Raw genomic sequence first — 19496 nt, 5'->3', positions numbered from 1 at the left:
TTGTGGCACTACGCTCCTGCATCATTCTTCCTTCTCTTTCTCATTCTTTCCTTGACCCTGGAGACACATGAGGATGCAGCTGATCAGTACTTTGGCTTCAGGAGCCCTCCTAAACTTTCCCCATCTCCAGAGGAAATGGTGAAAAGCTATCCTAAGAGAAGAGCCTCAAACTGTGCTATCCTTTAAATATAAAGCTACTTCTAATTTCCATCAGTTGGGGTTGGGGATTTAGCTCAGTGGCAGAGCGCTTGCCTAGCAAGCACAAGGCCCTGGGTTCAGTCCTCAGCTCTGGGGGAAAAAAAGGAAAAGAAAAGGACTCAATCCTAATTTCCATCAGTTGGAAGGCAATACCACAATGATATTAGGAACTGCACTTTTGAGGAATAAACTAAGTAGTGAGAGCCCAATGCTCTTGATTGGAACAAAGTTCTTACAAACCAGGTTCAGTTTTGTCCGCTATGACAGGGTGCACTAAGCAGCAAGGTTTTTTTTTAAACCAAGCCCAAAGGCCAGGAAATTGAATATAAATTTCTTTGATGATAGGTTGCAAAGATAATATTTGTTCCTTATAAGCATTAAGCCATGTTATACCAATAGAAACAGTCAGCAAAGAGTGCCTGAATACTGCTTCTGGAAGTACACTGGAAAATAAGTTTATTTTAGGCTTTTTTTTTCTATATGTGATAACAGTCCAGCATCGATGCAGTCATTTAAACTCAGAATTTCTGATCCCTGCTCTGCCAAGTTGGTTGGTCATGAGACTAGAGTATGGTGTTGATAGCAAGACCTGGACCTCACGCAGCAATGGCCCAGGGAAAAGCTTGTCAGGAAATAAAGTTATCCCAGTGGTTAGGGAGAAGACAGAGTCCTGATGTTCACAATAGAGTTCCTGGACGAAGCGGTCATAAGGTTCATTAGTTATCCAGGAATTCTATGCTGAAGGGCTGGACATATCAGGAAGTGACAGGAGAATAAACCTTATAAGCAAATGAGCAAATTGATGATTGAGAAGACGCAGATTCACATAAATAATATTCACCGAAACTGATCACCAACCTGTCTGCACAAGGCTTAGTCAACACCTTTCTGTTAGTTCTTACCAAACATACTTCAAGGCCAATATACCCGTGCAACATGGAGTTGCTCGTCTTTCAGTTTTCAGAAGAACATTATACAGTAGGATGTTTTCACTCACTCACCCACCACAAGTCTGAAGAAAATGGTAAGCGGTGATTTCGTACCGAAGCAACAAAATCTACTGTCTGCTTTTATTGAGGTCTGTATGTATCAAAGTGGATACATACATACATAGTACAATCATATAAATAACTTTAATTTTAAAGCTGTTCAAAGATTACCCCAATAGTAATCTCAAATATCCTCGCATGCTGACATCGGTACTCTGTCTCTGGCTGTCAGTGACCTCTGTGCTGCTCTGTGTCCATGGAGGCCCCATTGCAGCACAAGCCACAAGTGCAGGCCTTTCTTACACACACCACGATGGGCTCCTATGACCAACAGACTCCACAAAGTAATGTCAGTCTACATGGCAGTATTTAATGCTTTGCACTTGATTGCTGCCATGTTATTAACTGATATATAGAAATAAAAGTTGCGTGTAACCATATAAGACCCAAATATAGGCATTCTGTATTGTAGGGGAGGTAATGAAAGGCCTTTCTAGGTTAAATAACTTCTGCTTACCCTTATGTGGGCAAGGTCTTCTAGGAAGTCACCGTCCTTCTGCCTCCCTTTCCATCACCAGGGCTCTAGTCCCACTTTCAGTTTATATATGTTCCATCCCCTTGGCGGACAAAGCATCATGGTTAGAGCAGAACAATGGCATTTACCGGCATTGTCACTCAGGCTGGGTCTGACAGTAGGCTCAGACATAAAGAGGCCTCTGGGGTCCAACGCACCTGGGATGTAATCTCACTGGAGGGGGAAAGTCTCCAGCTAGACCGTGCCCTGAGCTGGCACACTAGGCTTTACGAACCCGGGGAGGAGCAGAATACAGAAAGGGCTATGTGAGGCTCGTAAGCGTGAGGGCCCAGATCAGCAGCTGCCTCTAACCTGGTCAAAGGACAGAGGAAGGAGATGGGTACCACACTGGGGTCAGAATGCCAAGCCCATTGAGGGAGCAGAAGGACAAGGAGGTAGTGGAGATGAGGAACTGCATGGGGAAACTGCTGCTTCATTAGAAAGCTAACAAGCATTGAAAGTTCCTGGGTTGTTTTATAATGTCTGAAAGATGATTATGAACAACGCTATGAGAGGTTCCCCAGAATGAAGACGGACGAAAATGAGTGTATTTGTAAATATCGCACAAAGCTATTGTTTGAAAATAACTAAATTGTATGATTACAAAGAAAGAGAACAAATTAAACATCCCTCCTCAGTCTAAAAAAAAAAAAAAAAAAGTCTTATTTTTGTGTCGAAGCAAATGATGTATTCTGAATTGCTTCCAGCAGTTTAATCACTCTGGGACTAGTTCCGCTGAGTGACAGCTACTGAGCATGTCCATAGACTTTATGGTGACAAGTGTAATTCACCTGCACTTTCCTTGTTTAATTAAATAGTAATCAGTGGGTGGTAATTTAGACCTCTGTATATACGAGATCATGGGAAGGCATGACAGCATGATTTGCTAAAGTCTGAGTATTAATAATATTCACTGCATTAGAAAATTTCTGGTTTCAGGGTACTTAGTTTAGGGACGGACTGGAGCTTGATGCTGCACCTCTAAGCCAGGCACAGACAGTTGTTGAGGGACATATTAAAACCATCCACTCATAGGTGCCACAGAGCACAAAGATGCTTGTTTGTTTGTTTGTTTGTTTGTTTGTTGTTTGAGACAGGTTTTCACTGTGTAGCCCTGGCTGTTCTGGACTTACTTGGTAGACCAGTCTGTCCTGGAACTCGTAGAAAGCTGCCTGCCTCTGCCTCCCAAGTGTTGGGATTAAAGGTGTGCACCACCACTGCCCAGCCTGAAGGTAAGCACTGCTAGAGAATTTATCTATATGGTTTTGAGCTTCAGCCCTGAATATTACAGTAGTAGCCATTTTCCTATTATGTTTTACCACAGTCAGGCATAGCAAAGCGTGTCTATAATAGGCATGTTCAGGTGTCTGAAATACAGAGAGGTTCACTAGCCCATAGAGAACCTGAGTTGTTTTGTTATTTTGTCACAACAAACAGGAAACACACAGAAAAAATAGTGACCAAATATATATGTCAATTTTATAGATGGAGTTCATTAAGAACCAACAATTTCCCTTGAGGAAGAACAAGACTGTACTTAAGCAGGATGCTAGGCACCAACAACCATTTCCTGATAGAAGCATTTCCACAATAAACTAGCATCAGTTGAGTGTTTTTCTGATTTTATTTAGAAAATGTGTTTGATTTCCCCAGACATTATCATAGCAACCCATTTAGCAAAATTTGTCATTTAAATCATTTCAGTTATAAATTCCAGTTTCTCTTTCTTATGTAAATATCATCCATAGGTACTGTTAGGGCAGAAGTTCTCCAAATAAGGTCTCAGCCTAAAGGTGACTTTTCTCAAGGAAAATTTGATTTCTATTTTCATGATATTAGCTCTCCAATGTAAAATTAAAAAAAAAAAGTCTCTGAAACCCACTGAAAAGTGAATCCGAGAAATACTTTAATTTTGATAATCTACAACGTTGGAACTTTCAAGTTGAAAATTTTCCCTAGGGCGCTGTAAGAAAACTGTCAGGAGACAAGTTTGAAAAGAATGTTATAACATTTAGAAGTTATAAATAAATTAAACAACATAGGTCATTGCATAAATGAGCATTAACTATTTCTATCAGGCTTGAAAACTTCGTGACCTACATTTCCCCGTCTGGTATTTTGAAGTCTACACTGATTCCCAGGACGTGTGTGTGTGTGTGTGTGTGTGTGTGTGTGTGTGTGTGTGTGTGTGTGTATGAAAGAGGTGAAGCGAAGACAGGTTAATGAGGTTGAGCATGGAGGGCTTCCTCCCTCCACATTTCATTTGCTATCTACATCAGATAAGAGGCTTCTCTTTCCGTAAGTGACAGGCACCCCACACCACTCAAGACGAAAGCAGCATTTGATTAAATTGGGAATGAAGCATTTCACGTGTGGCAAAGAAGGCCAAATGTCTTGAGGTGCAAAAATGCACTTCCCCGTCCTTGTCCAGGAAGATGCTTCAGGAGGTAAGAGCACTTGTGACCGAGCCTTGAGCTTGCTGTCAGATCCACTAGAGGAGGAAAGGACTGACTCCGGAGCACGGTCCTCTGCTTCCTCTTGACTGCTGCAGCCCCGACGTGCTGCCTGCCAACCACAAATAATAACAGAAAGTTACACATTTCTCCTTCCCTGATAACTGTAACAAGCACGAAGCTATTTCCCACTACCAACACACCCAAAACTGTGATGTCTCCCATGTCTTCTCTTGCAGCCTCTGATTTGCAAAACCGCCACACGGTTTTCTCGTTGACATTAAATTGTGAATTGGCTTTCACAAAAAAAAAAAAAATTCAAATTAAGAACCAAGTACCATCCAAACAGCCCATTACTATGTGTCTTATGCTTACCTAAAGCATTCCAGGGTAAGAGCCAGGAAAGCTGGAAAAATAATGACCATAGTTATTTTCATCCCGGTGTCCTTCTTTGAGGTGAAAGGGATCTGGAATGCCTTGAGTACATATTTGTTAAGGTTGACGGGATGATGGTGGGATATTTTCTAGGGCAGCAACTAATAAATCCTATGAAAAAGAACAAAGCAGAAGGCAGAGTGTGCAAGGTATAAATATTCAAAAGTTCCAGAATGTCAAGTTGCTAAGATTTCTTAAGGAAGTCCTCTGCTGACTCCCCTGAGCTTTACGTCTCCTCTGTTCCTGGCAACTCCCAAGTTCATGTCATTTGCAAATCCAATTACCTGCTCTTGGCTCCAGCCATGTGACCCGTATGACCTCCAGTGTCTTTCTTTCTGCTCCATTTCATCCTTCTGTCCCCGCAGAGGACCCTAGGAATAGAGGACTAAGTTGTATACATCTTCTATGTGGCTTTCTTTCTATTTTCTCTGCTGTGCTCCAAGGAGATGCATGGTGAGGGCAAATAGACGTTACAACTTAAAGCTTGAGTGAAATGTCTCCAGAACGATTTGTTCTCACTCATTATTATTTAATCTATGCAGATGTTCAGAAAAAATGTATACATTATTAATAATTTTACAGGCAACATTTCTTTGTGAATTTATTGCATATTATTATTATCCACAAACACCATGGGGGAGCTTGTTATATGTTTATGGCGTCAGCGCATGTCTTCCATCTCAGCAAACATAGCAAAACTCAGTTTGCTTTGGATCCTAATCTACCTCTGTGGTTATAGACACAAATATTATTATTAAATAAAGGGTATTTATATATTGGCGTTGACCTTTTAATTAAATGAAAATGCCCACAGTCAGCCATCTATTGATGAGTATTTACACAGCAAATAATTATAGGGGAAAGTGATGATTTCAGGTATAAAATCAGAGGGCAAGTTGGGAAAACTTTAGAAACAGAGTCACCAAGTAATCTGTGAGGACACGTAATTGCTATGTTTTTAACTGCCATTTACCAGGAAAAACTGAATTCTTTCAGTAAGATTTTGAAGTGACTTGTAATTAAAGGCATTAGTATGATTTTTATTTTCTTACTGATTAAAGTTATAGGGTCTCTAGTAACATTTACAGTCTTATTAAGCACATGAAAGTATACAAAATAAAGATGATTGCATCGCACCTACTGTGCCCCATTACTGGAAAGGGGAGCATTTCAGAGCCATCTGGGATATCACTTCAGCCCATCTTGTTTTTAGTTCTCAGGACAATATTGCTTACCCTCCAAATGCCCTAAAATAGCATACGTGAGAATTATATACTTAGTGTTTAATAATGAAGGAGTGGACGTTGTAGAGAAATGGCGTGGCAGAGCTAAGAATTCGATTACCCGATGCATAGATTTTTAAAAGTAGTGAACCTTCAACTGAAAGTGTTCGGGTCTTGGCTCCAGGCACCGGAACTCGTCTCAGAACAGAATGCCTTCTTCTCGATCTCCTCCCTGTCTCTGGACTCACCTAAGAAGTCGCAGGTCACTCCTTAGTCTTCTCATTCTCTGTATTCCCAACCTCTTTATGCCAGAGAAGGTGCCACTGACGACTGCTTGCTGTGGGCGCAATGATTAAAGAACAACACTTAAGTAGCACGTTGGCTGGACTCATTTACTCAAGTTACCTCCCAGTTATTTATGTAATAATAGGCGGTTGTTTGTGACAATCCCGCTGTTAACTCAACTCCTCTGTAGTTCAAATACAACCTGAGTCAACAATGAACCTCAGAGGAGACAGATCCTCCAGAGTAAATTCACAGGTTCAGTATATCAACAGGAGGTTTTGTGTATTTCTTTGGCTGAGACATTACTGGAATTGGATGTAGCGTGTGTTAACGAATCTGGGAGCCAAATTCAGACACATTGAACTCTGTGAATCAAAGAAGCCAGTGAGCCAGGACACAGAGAAGAAGATATTAACTACTACAAGCAGAAATTGAAAACCCTTCAGCTCAACTCATACCTTCTGAAGTTACCATTCTAAGATCACCAGGGGTGTGTGTGTGTGTGTGTGTGTGTGTGTGTGTGTGTGTGTGTGTGTGTGTGTGTGTTTTTAAAGAATGAAGCATGCAATTGTTTCCAAAGGTAGAAGAACTTGTAGCTAATAAATAAAACAAATGCAGATGGCGTTAGTAAATATACAAGCATAGACAACGAAAATTCTATGATAAAAACTCCTGTCCCTGAGCCCATTGGCTCTCCTAAGGCTTAGGACAAAATAATATTGAACATCTTCTGTATATCAGGCAAATTCAATGTGCTCAACATCTTTTCTCACATTGCCTCCTTGCATAAAAATGGGAAACTAGTGCATAAAGCCGAAAGTCTCAATCTGGGGTACTCTGACACGGATGGTAAGTTAACCACCAGGCTGGTGTTGGTCTTACCAGCTTCATAGTGATGAAGTACTTCAGCTATAGTTACATTTTTCCTCTTTCATTTTTGAACACAATCTGCAGAAAATAAAGGCTTGTGTTAATTTGCCTTTATATACTTAAGAATGTCTAGCAAAAATATGCGCTTTATTATTAAAATATATATACAATACACTGTAAAATATCTGACCCACCCCCATTTTTTTCTCCTTTGCTTAAATGCTTCTCATAAAATTGGTATTTCTTGGCAAGAGAAACAATTTTTTCCTTTATGTCAGAGTCACCATGAATTTCACATTTGTGTTTGCAAGTTCTGTTTCCAACTTTCCACTCCAGTTTTAATCCCCACAGCAAGAAAAAGAGAAAAAAAAATCTGAGAATTTGCATATTGTTCCTGTGTAGTGGAGTAGCTGTCTTAGAGGCTTCCAGGGGTTAGAAATCATGAAAACAAACGCACACACACACAGGCACAACCACACACACATACACACACACATACACACATAAACACACACATTGTCACAGAGTAGTAAGTCTACATATTTGCACTCTACTTTTATGTATTGCTCTGCTTTCAGTTAAGACGCCTTATTAAATAGCATTCGTATATCTGAAAGCAAAGACAGAGCCTGACAGAATTTCAACAGGTTCTGAGCGTTCGTACTGCATGTCACCTCTTAATTAGCAACCAAAATGCAATGAACAGATTGTAGTTTCCCATCCTAGCTGGGCTCCTACACTTGCTATTTGTGCATACACAGCATATTTAAAGAGACCCCTATCCAGAGGGATTTTCATGCTTGCTCCATCCCTGGAACAGAACCACCATCGACTAAATGCCACTTCATGGATGCCTTAGCCTGCAGCAGCAGCTGGCATTACCAAGCAGTTGAAAGGACATTTTAATCTCCTGTTTAATGCATTTTTCTCCACCTGGGATAAGAAGCCAAAATTGCTGTTAGCAAAAAATGCCTTAGTCATTAACTGAAAGTGCCTTTTTAAAAAGTGTTCCATTACTCCCCTACTGGGAAATTTCAGACTTTATTAGCATTTTTTTGAATTTGTATTAGTTGTACCTGAGTGGTAAAGTGCTAACGGATGAACACTTGGTTATTTTCCATGGTTTACTGCTGGACTTTTCTTGCACAAGAGCAGAAAAAGAAGAAAGAAAGAAAGAAAGAAAGAAAGAAAGAAAGAAAGAAAGAAAGAAAGAAAAGAAGAGAGATAGGTCAATATATTTCATCCTGAACCTATATCTCCAGTCTTGAAGTCAAAAAAATCCTCTAATATTCTATTATTCTATGCCTTCTTACAAATAAATAAATAAATGAAAATATAAAAGGAGGGAGGAAGGGAGAGGAGAGAGAGAGGGAGTGAGAGGGAGAGAGAGAGAGAGAGAGAGAGAGAGAGAGAGAGAGAGAGAGAGAGAGAGAGAAAGAGAAAGAGAGAGAAGGCTGGACTGTAGGCTTGAAGGAATGTCTTTTGCCTAAGGACAACAAAAAAAAATATAAAAACTTGTTGAAATGTAAGTCTAGTGTGTTTAAATAACACATACTGCGTTGGTGCAGCCTTGCTTTGGGGATCAGACTGCAAGGAAATAGAAGTTCCACCACTGAAATGTGGCTGCCAGTGAACAAGCTGGAGTGTTAATTCTGAAGCAGAGCGCTAACCCTGAAACATTTAAAGCGTCTGAACAGCGACTTGAATCAAACATCACCTACCAAGTAGTTTGTCCACATTTTTGTTTCCTCTCTGCTAAACACTCACCTAAACTCTCAAAGTCTTACAAAACACCAGGTCATCCTGATAGAGCTGCAATAGGCTCTGCTTAGTTTCTGTAAGTACAGAAACTATCACTGGTTAAAATAACTAAGTATATGCCCTTAGCTTAGTCACTTTTTCTCCCCAAAATTGAAAATATATTTAAATTCTTTACAGAAATACTTGACTGCCCAGCAAAGACTTGAAGGGAAAAAATAACCCATAAACTCAACATGTATTTCAAAGTATCTCAAGCAATATTTTTTCCCTTTATTTGAGACCATGCCCAAGAATGCATATTCCACCATGGCCCCAGAGAGCTTTCTTCCTGCAGTTTGGTTTCTGATTTTTCTTGATTTGGTAACAGAGTGAGTAAACTTCCTTCGCTATGGGGAAGAGGTGACTTCTTTAGGGTATAGGTAAACATGAACTCTATTGTCAAATGGCAGAGGCAATAGAAATGGAGATACTTGATTTAATGAAGATTAAATCTAAGCATGAGATACAGTTTCCAAAGCACAAGGGGACCTGGATTACAGAGCAGAGCACACAAGAGCCATAATGGTAAGGAATATGACTGAGTGTTTTCTAAATTTTCAATGTATTCTTCAAATAGAAAAATCATAACTGGAATATATTGAAAGCCAGAAAATAATAGTGGCTGGGCATAACTTTTCAACACCACGAAGTTCAGACCTTAATATAACTCTGCCTACCTCAGTGACTTGAGCAGGAAGCTCATATGTGACAGGTAAATTTAAATGGCCAGTTTTGCTTAGGTTATTAGAACATACAAGTAAGGAGGGAGGGAGGGGTAGAGGGACGGGGAGGGGGAGGGAGGAGGCAGAGAAGGGGGAAGTAAAACGCAATGCGAATCAGATTTTACTGAGGTGTTAATCTCCCCAGAACAGCTCTCAAAGTGAGTCATCAGCAACTTGACTACATCTGTTATGCAATATGGATTCATTGTGCATTATTCAAAATTGTAATAGAGAATTTTTTAGAGCATCCAATTATAACTTCTCTTTTATAATTTAATTGAGAAGTTTCCATAGTTAGAAGACCACAAACACATTGTGGCCTTTGAAATGGAAGTCAATGGGAATACTTTCCCCGAAGATCAAAACGAACTGTCATATTCTACTTTCAAACCACATGGGCATTTCAAAAATTTAACTCCAGAATTCCTTCACAGGATCAAACCATTCTGAGAACTTGTCATGTGCTTAAAATGTCCTTTGCCAATCATTTAATATTTGTAATTTCACAAAGTATTACTTCAATAATAATATAATGTTTTTAATGTCACATTAGGAAATATTGAATTATAATAGATTTAATTTTATATTCTGATACGATTCAGAGAATATAGACAGATGTACACAGCACACATCTTTAAAGGATTTACTATATTATAGTCTTTGTCATTAAAATAACTATATTTTAAACCAATTCATGAAAAGTAACTTGTCATTTTCTGATGTTTAAAACGTGTCAGCATGTAGACTGAAATATAACTTTTCAAAAACAGAAGTAGACAAAATTTTAGCCTAATTAATATTTTGAATTTTCATGTAAAACCTGACTGTAAACCAGTGTCCATACATGACATGGATATAGAGAGACACTGTTTGGACAGATAAAACACAGATCAGATATTTATACCACATTTTTCATCTCATATCAGCCTTCTTTTTGGTACTAGAAATAATTATTGATGAGTAAATTCACTCTGCTATCAGATGCCGACGACTAAGAACCATCTTCGGACATTTTGGAGCACTATAATACCTGGATTTATCTTTTTTTTTTTTTTTTTTTTTTTTTTTTTTTTTGCATCAAGCTTGTTACATGTGGTGGTTTGAGAATAATATATTTGAGTCCTTGGTTCCCAGTACGAGAGGCTGTTTGGAAAGGATCGGGAAGTGTGGCCTTGTTGGAGGAGGACCCACACAACAGTATTTATGCCATTCCCAGTTAGCTGTCTCAGCCTTCTGCTTCTGGATTGAGCTGTTTTGCCTCAGCTACTGCTGCAGTGCCTGCCCTCTGTGCTACCTGCCGTCATGGCCCAGGATTCTAATGCTCTGCAACAATGGGTCCAAAATAAAATGTTTTCTTTGATAATTTGCTTGGTTATTTTGTTTCAGAAAAGTCACTAAGTGCAATAAGAAAGTAACAAAGACAACGCGTTTCCAGTCTTTTGTCCAGTGTGTTATATATTAAAAGGGCAAAAAGAAAGTAGCATATGGCTAAGGGTAATCATTTGGAATAATTCAGCTAACTATCCATTCAACATATTTTTCATTGCTGAACACATTAAGTGAATACATCGTATAAGCGGCATATATCTCTGTTGTTGCTTCTAACGAATGGTTCAGGCAATCTCATTTTGAAAATAGAAATGTTAAATAATACCTCTTATAAATTTAAAGCTTTAAAGGGTGGACAGTGGCAGGGTTCAGCAGAGACATTGCTGTTGAGACTGGCTATCTGAGGTTCACACAACGAAAACACGCATGTGCTCAAATACACAAACACACACACATAAATAAACACAGTACATTGTAAAATAAGTATACACTAAAAGTGTAAGCAAGCACTGTTATCACCATTAAAAATGTAATGCCAAACTTGACATGATTACAGCTATCCTGATCTAAACTAAACATGCTAGAGCAAAGACAGAGGACCTCAAGTTCAAGCCCCCTTTAGGCTATGTAGATTTTAATTTTAATCTTGGTTATGTTAGCATTCTTGGAAACTTTTGCATTTTCTGTGTGATAATCCTAAATTCTACCAAAATACAACAGTGCCAACAATATTATTGCACATTTAGCAAGTCTGATAATCGCTTAATTACCACTGAAACACAGGTCACACTAATGCATTCGTCATATGCCAGACAGGCTGGTTTTTTTCGATATACATAAGATTCAGTGAAAGTCACCAATTTTCCAATGCCAACACCATATTCAATTGATATTATAGATTATCAAATGAATTTAATTTTCTTGTGGAACTTCAAAATTATTGATTAAATTTTTGAAATGAGAAACAATGCATATACTCATTACACATATACACACCCCACTTTGAAACACTCATAATTAGATTAATACAAGGAAACAAATAATTAAATTTGAGGTCATAAAAATATAGCAGATGACGTCCTAGGTCAGTCAGTTTTGAGTAAAATATTTTGGTGTTCGATGAACCTTGTTTCTTAAAATATTTTTAATTTATTTTTTATTTTTACTTTTACACATAAATTTATATTATTACACATATATACAATAAACTACCTATAGCAAGAAGAACCACCACACAATCGGGAATTATATACATGTTACATTCACAATGTTTTGGTTAATTGTATTTGGCAGCCTTGAAGAAAACATCTTTTCTATCTTGGTGTGTCTAAAATTCTGAAAGTAAATCAATATCTATCATATCTTTTCATTATTAACTTAAAACATCTATCTAGACCTAAAAACATCTTAGCCCCTAAACAACTAAGCTTAATTGTAAAACTAAACTATCTGGTCTTCAACCCCCTCAGAGATTTCAGAAGGAATAAAATTAGTTATTATACAGGGAGTGCAGGTTAGCAGCTTCCCAAATGAGAAGATGAAAGAGACAATTCACTGCCTGAACAGTCACCCAAAATTCTCTATAATATTGGAGCCTTATCTGCAGCCTTCTGGCCTTTTATATCTAGCAGACTTATTTGTGAGACAGGAACTTTTGATGACCTGCTTACCCTGTCTTGGCAGAGTTTGGCCATTGATATTGCCTGCACCCAAGCTTGCCCATTTTTAGGCAGAATTCTGTCTGTGGCTGAAATGAAGACATTTTTCCCAGTGGCTTGTTTGCCGCATTTGAAGCCATCTCCATAAGGAGGTTCTTTGATGCTTATCATCTTTTTTGAGGTAGGCTGGCTGTTCGCAGGAATTACCCTGTCTCATTGTCAATGAATCTTGAAAATAATAAAATCATCTTTAAATTCTATATTCTATAGGTCTCTGAGGTTTTTTTTTGAAGACCTTGTCTAACTATTTGACTTTATCTTTCTATAGAATCATACACCTAAAATAGACTAGTAACTGAGAAAATCCTAAACTGTAGGTCAAAAAAATCCTAACAAAATGTTGAAAATCTTTGTATCTTCTTCCCTTTGGGTGTTGTGGTTGGGTTGTGTATATCCACCAGGGAATGTGTACTCTGTGGCCTATCCCTCACAAGGCACAGAAAATAATTGTATTCATATTTGAGAATGAGAGGGTTATGAGTGTCAAAAGTCATATGACTTTTCTGAGGGTGCTCTCTTTCCCGCTTTTCTGGTGATACTCTTATCACTCTCTCTTCTCTAGAAAACAGGAAGGATAGCTCCATGGGTAAAATGCTCATCTCAGGTATCTCCCTTTGTCCTTGTAACAGCAAACTAACTCTCCAGATGTAGACAGCAACCTAAGTTGTCAGTAAACATGCCTCTCATGTTCCTCTCCTTGCCCAGCACGGCCTTCAACTACTGAACCATCTCCCTAAACCAGGTTCTTGAGCAAGAATTACTTTAGTTTTTTTTTTTTCACTTTACAATAACATTGGCTCTTATCAATAAAAGTGTCCATTAATCCTTTCATTACTCTTCCTCCTCCTTTAGACTTGAATTGAACAATCAGATATCAAAGATAAAGAGGCCACTTAGAAAAATACTTTCTCTACAGTCCAAGATATTTCCTTGAGTAACATCACTGTCCATACAAGAGGACATGATTCAGTCTTTGATATGTCTCATCCCCAAAACTAAATCGTGTATTAGTCACTGTTCTGTTTCTGAGTTAATAATGAACATAAACAACCCAAGGAAGAATTGGCTTGGGTACTTGGGCTTACAGTTACAAAGGGTTAAAAACTCCATGGCAGCGAAGATATGGTATGTGGCCAGAAGAAAGCTGTCTGACCATATTCCATCCCCACAGAAAGAATAAGCAGGAAGTTGGTATTCCCTATAATCTCTCAAACCTTGGCCCCAGGAACTTGTTTCCTTCTACAGGACTCCACCTCCCTAAGATTCCATAACCTCCCAGAGAGCAGCACCAACTGGACACCAAGTGTGCAAAGTTTTAAGCCTACAGGGGCCAGTTCTCATGCAAACCATTCTGCCATACATGGGAAGCTCTAAGTCATTGTTGAGAGCAGAGCCAAAATGTTCTCTAAAAATACCTAAATAAACAGTAGTGAAATGGCCAGAGGACCCTCACTGGAACTTAAGACCTTGAGTCTGAAACTCAGGAATACCAGATGTCCTGATAGTTAAAACAGAAAAAAAGTATCACAAAATTTAGCATGGATGTAAGGAGTCTCATTGAGTGTCTTCTGCATGTCAAACTCACTGGGCACAAGTGGTCACTAAGCCAAATATTCTACCAGAGTTATTTATTTAGACTCTGAAAATAGCTTCACTGCTAGCATACACATGTCTCTGAGTTCAATCTCAAGCATTACCTAAGAGCAGAGGTGGTGGTTGTGGTAATGCACTATTATTGTTATTGGAATAATCATCTACTCACCCAAAATAGGGAATAAATGGCAAACTGAAGTATGGATACTATTAATGTTCCACTTGCTGAGACAGTATACTTTACTGAGATTATATACAGGAAAACAGGTGAGAATTACCTACAGGAACAGAAATTACTCCAAGTTAGTTTAATCTCAAAAAGCTCATCTTAGTCTAGATGACAGCTCATTAAAACTAGAAACCCAGAGTTCATCAAACAATATAGACACTCAACAGGTTGAAAACTGTCTTTTCTAGGTACTTAAGTTAGTCTGTCTGAGTTTGATCAAGGCAGTAAGGAAGCTTACTTTGTTTCAAAGTTTCTCTCAATGACACAGTTTTTACTGATAACATGCTTGGAAAAGATGGGACCAAGGGAATCTTGTCAGTTTCAGGGACTTCCTGAAACCCTTGAATTCTTTACTTCCTGAAATTAAGGATCTTTCCAGTACAATGGGAAGTTTTGAATTCTCTTAGAGCATCCTGTGTCTTAAGGAGCTTACTCCCTAAACTTAGTTTCATCTCTGAGGAAGTTTCTGTAGAACAATACCACATACTTGTAACTCCAGCACTCAGGATGTAGAGGCAAGAGAATCATAAATTCAAGCTCATCTTTAGATTCATGAGTGAAAGGTTAGTACGGACAAAATGAGACAGTCTCTCACGACATTTTCTCTTGTAAAACCTTGTTAATTATACAATAGCCAAGAGATTATCCTTGAGTCAGGAATAACTTATAGCAATATTACTAATAGACTTCCTCTTCAGTGTTATTCTCTTATAGCCAATCTCTTAAAAATATGTCTTATAATTTACTGATTATTTTAATATAATATCTTAATTGTAAAATAAAAGACGTAGTTAAAATTTCAACTCTATTCAGCTTTATTAAATAAAAATATTCTGTAAGCTTTGGAGAAAAACATCATTGAAAACTTCCATATAGTAAAAAACAAATTAAAATTCTAGATTAAAAAAAATCTAGTAAAGATGGCCAAGGAAAATTATATAGTTAGTAGGAACGTTTTAACACTGGAAATAATAGTTAATGTCAATTTAAAAAGAGTCCAATAATTTTAAGAGGCTTATAACATTTTTTATTCTTCTTATCTCTACCACCGAGAACATTGTTAAATTATATGCCAAGGCCTTTCTTCTTGCTTCCTCTATTCCTTTACCAAAGCACAATTTTAAAAAACCATTATAAATATTACTTCCAAGGCAATAGCACAATAGTATCTCTGCTCAGTAAAGATGGCTTTGTTTTTGTGAAATTCCCTTTAGTGCTCCAGTCACATAATTAAAAGAGGTGGGAAAGAGACCAGCTAAACAAGGGGTTCAAAACAATACCCAGCACGGTGCTAGCAGAATCCATTACCACCTCCTCAAATGACAGAATATTTGTACAGGTAGAAGAGGAAGAGCCAAGTCCAGGCTGTCCTGCCTCTTGACAGAGGAAATAAATCACCCTACACACTGGAGGATACCTTTCCAGACTGCACGCTGGGAACTTCATTACACAAGCTGTGCCACATAGCACTATGCAGATCGCTGCTGATTGGGCAGGGACACACACCCGTAGTCCAATTCTGTCATTGTCTTATGGGGGAGACCACCATTTTTTTCCCATACACAAATCTAAGCTTGAAAAGGACAAAGAAGATGGAGTCGTATGCCCAAAGACCTCAATCATTAGCGAAACATGTTCTGTGTTTGTAATTTATCTAATTTGCCTTAACTCTGTCTCTTATGCAGAAGGCATGATCATATTACTATGGTTTGATCATTGCACAGTCTCATTGGATTCAAACGTGATCGTGATCCAATAAATGCCTTGTTGCTACTGGTCTCCATTTCATTCGGAAGAGGAGAAACTATTTTCCAATAGAAGAATTTTCAATTCCTTTTAATTGATAATTTTTTGTTCATTCACAAAGGACACACTTTATTTACTTAGATTCAGTGATATTCTAGGCATGTACTTTAATCTAATTTAGACCTGGTGTTATAATGAAAGAAAAGTAGCTAAGAAATGCTTAAAATCTTCAGCCTGGAAGCATAGTGCCAGTTATGAAGTGAAAAACATCAAATTAATGAAGCAATGGAGATAAAATTAGTGAAAATAACTATTAGGAAATTTCCTGTCACTTGAGAACAGTAATGTAGTTTTCGATGTAGAGCCTTCATAATTTAGTCTTTTCTAAGAGATTATTATGTGACAAAATATTTTTGCCACTCTTTGCTTTGATTAAATAATACTGCCCATTACAAAGTACAAGTAATCTCCTTGTGACACTCTTTAAAAAACCCCAAAATTGAGGCATTCCCTTGAATGCCAAGAGAAATAAAAATTATGAAGAAAATGTAACACCTTTAAATATGACCAAACCTGTCAGTACTCAAAAACAAAAGCACCTTTGCATACCACTTGAAGGTTTGCAAAAACTGCTTGTGTGGAAGCAATTTATATTCAGTGAACTGTTGCTTTTTCACTGGCTTAATTTATCATTATTTGATTTTTAAATGTTTTTACATTTGGGGTGTGTGTGTGTGTGTGTGTGTGTGTGTGTGTGTGTGTGGTGTGTGTGTGTGTGTTGTGTGTGTGTGGTGTGTGTGTTGTGTGTGTGTGTGTGTTGTGTGTGTGTGTGTGTGTGTGTGTGTGTGTGTGTGTGTGTGTGTGTAGTGGAAGAGGGGCACATGTGTCATGGCAGGCCTCTCTGCAAGAGTTGACTCTAACCTTCCACCATTTGTGTTTTGGGGATGAAACTCAGATCTTCGAACTAGGCAACAAGAGTCTTTACCTCCTGACCCATCTTACGTAACCAAAAAACGATGTTTTGAGCTAGGTATTATACACTTTTAGAGGGGTGATCACATTTGCAACTTTGATTTCTACCACACCATCCCTCGTCAAGTAAATGCTTCCAAATCTGTGAAAATGAATCCCCAAAGGGTACCTACCATCAGAGTGGCAGCTGCTGCATGATGAGTTTATACAGTCAAAGTTTTCAAGTATTGTTTCACATTTTCATTTAAAAAGTAGATTTGTAATTTGTTAAAATACGAGAATAAGATAGATTCTGTTGGTTGGTAGTTAACGTCTGAATTCATTAACAGTGGCCTTCACTTTCATTTTGTGAGTATATATCCATTATTCTTAATTTCCAGACACAGCTTTTTTTTTTACAAATATTAGAGTTTCTTGTGTCTCATTCTGTGATGATAAAATGTTAGGAAAAAGCTTCCAACAAATTTATTAATAGAGAAAAAAGCAGTAGATATTGAACCCTTAAAAATTGCCCACCACGAATAAATTCCCACTACTCTGATCTATCCCTTGAAAAATTATCATTATAAACAAATTATAATATATAAATTAGTGCTATAAATTATAGTGTTCATAACCTCAATATGTACTGAATGCTTAGAATATTATATAATATTTGAGGACAGGGTAGTGCGTGCCTGTAGTTGCAGAAGGTTGAGGACAGAAGCAGGAAGATGAGTTCAGGCCATGCTTAGGCACCCAGACAATATTCCCAGGTCATGGAAGAAACGTGCAAATGAGCAGGATTTAGAAAAAAACACCTAATATCAATTTCAAATGCTACTTGCACAGTTAGCCCTCCTGCTTTGATGTGTCTGCCTACATAGAATAGCATTTTGCTCTAAGTAAATTAATGGGCCAGGCATGTCAATGCATGTTTGAAAACACAATAAGTAATCACATGGATCTCTGTGTATTCAGGGATTTCTTGTATTGCTAAATTATAGAGTTAAATTTATTTTGGGGGAACATAAAAAAATTATTTTTGTCCATTACCTGGCCATTGGTTAATGTCATCTATTTGGGTTTGTAAAAGCAGCTGGCATAGTTTTTAAAGGAGACACAGATGGGGGCAGTAATGGTAGAGACCCCCAGAAACAGTGCAGTTCTCAGACCTTCGAAATATCAGTTGCTCCCGGACACTTCCCTGAAAGCTACGTGCTTTTGTCTTTATAGTTGGGGCAAATTGCATTACTTAGTATTTTCGGTTCTAACAGAAGATTCTGAACTAAACTTAAACGAAAGGAATTTGTTTGGTATATAGAGCTTAAAGTCCAAGATAGTGTACCAGCATGGCTAGGCACTGCAAGTGTCATCTTCCTGGTTTCCAGATGCTTATCTCTTAGGTTCAGAAAGAGTAGGCTCCCTTGTATTTCTTCTATATTTACCAATTCCGTCATGTAGGCCCCATCCTCATAAAGTAACCTAATTATAAGTACCTTCTGAAGACAAGGCCCTTTTCATTAAAACTTTGATTTATATGATCAAGAATGACTTTATATATTATACACCCTTTGAAATTGAGCATGGAATCCTGGAGAGAATCACAATTCTTCTGAGTTGCAGTGTATAGTGTATAATGCAAGGAGAGATCGGACAACCTAATGAAGGGTTAATAAAATATGTGCTATCTTATATAATCCTTAGATAATAGACAAGTGTTACCAGCTACTTATTATCAAATGGAATCTAAGAAGAAACCATTAGACAGACAAATAACAGATGCAAGAAAGTATCAGTATTTTCAGGAAACTGTGTATACTTCTGATAGCTTATGGTGTCAAAATGAGAGCATCTAAGAGTTGAGTAAGCACAAGAGACAGGGCTTGCTGCAGAATAGAGGATACAGTGTACCAAGACCAGCAATGTGAAACCAGAGACAGATACACAATATGAAGCCAGAAGATAAATCTTGCAATGTTGTGCAGGATAACTGATGACGGGAGAAACTGACGGTAGAGAGCCTATTGCTTCCATTCGTAAAAGAAGCCACAGGGACCTGTGTCGGGTGATGCTCATTTTAGCAATACTAGTACCACCAAGAAAAACAACAGTCACATGTGCAAGTCTTCCAAAGCGGAGCACTGTCAAGCTCTGTGCATGCTCTCCCGCAGTAACATTTATAGCAACTCTTTGGAATGTGTGATAGGCACATCTTCGTTTTACATATAAGCAACTAATTGAAGATTATATAAGAAAACCAGTGTTCACGTACAACTCGCTTGCCTCTAATTCTTAGCTTTTAAATACTATCCTATACTACCCTACACAAAAGGACATAGAAATAGCTCCTGTGGATTACTATCGTGCCACAGTGAGGC

At 38.0% G+C, this 19496-nt stretch overlaps 1 long non-coding RNA gene across 1 annotated transcript in view; it reads right to left on the bottom strand.

Annotated features, from left to right (window-relative positions):
- Positions 1-219: 219 nt before the first annotated feature.
- The window catches only part of LOC311609146, a 1107741-nt gene continuing 1088464 nt past the window's right edge, over positions 220-19496 (bottom strand). The window contains exon 3 of the long non-coding RNA XR_014783280.1: positions 220-288. This is a non-coding gene — a long non-coding RNA (uncharacterized lncRNA). The remainder of the gene's footprint in view (positions 289-19496) is intronic.

The sequence above is a fragment of the Acomys minous genome (assembly GCF_964271855.1).
Source record: "Acomys minous genome assembly, chromosome: 11".
In the NCBI taxonomy this organism is placed as follows: Eukaryota; Metazoa; Chordata; class Mammalia; order Rodentia; family Muridae; genus Acomys; species Acomys minous.
Note: the sequence above shows the minus strand (reverse complement) of the source record. Positions and strands in the feature narration are given on the sequence as shown.